The sequence below is a fragment of the Mastomys coucha genome, unplaced genomic scaffold, assembly GCF_008632895.1.
Source record: "Mastomys coucha isolate ucsf_1 unplaced genomic scaffold, UCSF_Mcou_1 pScaffold2, whole genome shotgun sequence".
Taxonomy (NCBI): domain Eukaryota; kingdom Metazoa; phylum Chordata; class Mammalia; order Rodentia; family Muridae; genus Mastomys; species Mastomys coucha.
In genome coordinates, this window is record NW_022196902.1 from 17,066,054 (window position 1) to 17,069,108 (window position 3,055).

Here is a 3,055-nt window from a genome sequence, read left to right on the forward strand (position 1 = left end):
GTCAAACATGGTTTGAACTTCTGAAAGATTTATTGTGTCAGTTACTTTTCTCATGGCTGTGACAAAATTCCTGACAAAGACAAGGAAAGGATGAGTTTATTTGGAGTCAGGGATTGAGTGGCTGAGAGTGTGTGGCACAAAAACAGGAGGTCACTAGTCACATTGTATCTATAAAGCAAAGGGATGAACCCTGGTATTTTCTTCTTTCTATTTATCCAGTCTGGACTCCAACCAATGAGATGGAGCTTCCTCCCACATTCAGGATGGATCTTCCCCTTAGGTAAACTTCTCTGAAAAAAAGATGCAGATACATATTCCAGAGGTGTGCCTAGATAATTACATAGTCAAGATTAGCCAGCACACTGGGAAACTGTTTACTAAAGTGAAAGTATCTTTATCACTACACAAATGAAGTGAAAGGACACACTCTCAGCTTCTATTTTCTGAAGTCTACCTATTCTGATGGCATTTATACTTACCCTGTAAATTATACTGAGGGGAATTGTCCTCTAACTGCTATGTCAACTGATCTGTGAATGTGCACAGGCCTCTGCTTAATTAAGCGATCTTCAGTATTTCTCAGGATTGACATTACTTTTAGGTTGTCTACATTTAGCTCTCAATCCCTGTTGTCTGACTATTTTTCCTAAGTATTTCATATTCTTAATTATAATTGGAATTATTTTTTAGTTGCACATTTAGCCAAAATGGCCTAAGTGTTCATTGCAATATACAAGAGAGTTTTGTCTATTTACATTCTAACCTGTGACTTACTGGCTTTGATGTTTTATTTAGTTTGGCTTAATGAATGTCTTAAAACTTCCTAACTATAAATATCTGTAGCTATATATTTCTCTCTAACAGAAACTTTACACTGTACTCAAATACATTATGTTACATTGTATATATCATGAGTATAATATATAATATATTATATATAATTATAATAAATCTAATATATAATTATATATTGTGTATATGTGGTATACATAATACAAACTAGAAGGGAAAATAGTAGTTACTAAGAATATTGTCTTTGTTTGTTTGTTTTGTTTGTTTGAGGCAGAGTTTCTCTGTGTAGTCCTGGCAGTCCTAGAACTCACTTTGTAGACCAAGCTGGCCTTGAACTCAGAGATCTGCCTGCCCCTGCCTCCCAAATGCTAGGATTAAAGGCATGTGCCACCATGCCCAGCTGAGAGTATTGTCCATTTTTATATTGGATTTGGGAGAAAGAATTTGTTGATCTCTTTACACTTGTATAGTTGGAAATCCACAAGAGAGATTTGCATATTGGATATCAGACACTTTCTATATTTGTTTCTATTTTTAAATATTCAAAACTGAGAAAATACTTTTAAAATATCATGGAGGTCCACAAAGAGTGCCTAGATCCAGATTCACAAATGTCCAACTCTGTCCTAGGGATGTATCAGGAGGACCTACCAAGAAACTGTGTCCCCTTAGTCTTCATCTTAACTCTAGGCTAGGAATTCTCTGCCTACATCTATCTGTCTCTGCTCTGAAAGGGCAGACTCATGTTGTCATGATCACTTGCTGTGTCTTTAGAATGACTCATAGGAATTAAGCAGGCAAATGTGTGGAAGTGAGTTAAGGTTGGGAATGACTGGGGAGGGATTAGTTCTCCACTGTGTAAATGATGTGCTGTTCTGAAACAATGGGGGTTTTATGGTAGATAACAAAGATATCAAGGGTCAGCTATAATCTCTTTGGCTCCTTATTCAATGTCGGAATTCTCTGAGCATAATTCAGTCTCCATGAGCAGCTTTACCTGGGACAAGAAATTGCTAGCAAAGGACCATTCTTTTTCTATTTATGGTGGGCATAATGCCCATTCTCTGGAAATCCTTTGAAGTTTAAAGGAGTCTGCATACCACAGAGTAATATCTTTTAAATCCTGTCCTCCTGAATCACCAGCAATTGAATGGGGATTAAGAGTTGCATCACTACATCAAGTCTGTTGTTCTCTTTGGAGTTCCTCCCTCAGGGACATAAATATGCTTGTCCTTCCTGTTTGTTATCTGCCTCTATGAATGCCCCGACTTTTCCCAGCAAAAACTGAGCAGGGCTCTCATGCAGTAGAAGGTGGGCTTTTCCTTGACTCCTTCACACATTCCTCCTCATCTCGCCACAGATCCTCAATGTCTACATAGTCAGGATCTGGTCTGACATGATCCAAGAGTAAAAGCCAGAAAATCTTCTGAGATGCTTCTGGTCATGGCTGACTTGTTTTCTTGGCCCCACCAAGGCTCAGAAATATTTTATAGCTCACTATACTACCCCTTGGTTTGTCGTAGAGCTATATGTGCTCTGAATAAAGCCATGCCCTCCATCCTAACCTATTCTGAGATCAGGTTTGACCCTTGGTGCAAGAGTCGCTGCCTAGAACACTGAGGTCTACAGTCTTATTTCATAAGCCCTTAACTAAGCACGTTCCAAGTTCTCCACTACATGTGGGAACTTCTAGATTCTTCTCTTCCTACAGAGCACTCAATGCGCACCTCAGAGCTGCCTCAGGAACCGCCAGAGCAGAGCGCACTGCACCATTATGCCTTATGTGGAAGCAACCACTCAGCGTGGAGGATAGGGACAGAGGAAGTGCCTCCACAAGGACCCATTCAGAATGAGAGGAGAACACATTCAGGCCCTGGATTTCTGTTCAACTTAATATCCCCGACTCTGCAATTCATCTTACTTAAAGACTCCATGCAATTGTGCAGCTGAGGGTGTCCCCTAACTCTTTTCACTGTCTGCTTGTCACACTACACGTAGTGAAGACTCCACTGTCCCTCACTCCACTAGAGCAGGAACTCACTGTGCGCCATTCCTTACATCCTGAAAATAATATTGCTAAAACAAAATGCAAAAGAGGAGGCACTCTCACACTCTAATGAAATAAACATTTGAAAGAAAAAAATGTAAATACACACAGAGAAAATGTAACTGTGTAAAGAAAGTGTGATGACTGTGAATCACCAGATAGATCCTGTTGCATGCCATTCCAACCCTGACAAATATTTTGACAGAATGGGTGACA

The 3,055-nt window shown here is 39.6% G+C and overlaps 1 protein-coding gene across 1 annotated transcript in view; it reads right to left on the reverse strand.

Annotated features, from left to right (window-relative positions):
* Nucleotides 1–3,055, reverse strand: part of Enpp1 (ectonucleotide pyrophosphatase/phosphodiesterase 1) — a 145,780-nt gene that overhangs the window by 100,230 nt on the left and 42,495 nt on the right. The gene's annotated exons all lie outside the window — the stretch shown is intronic.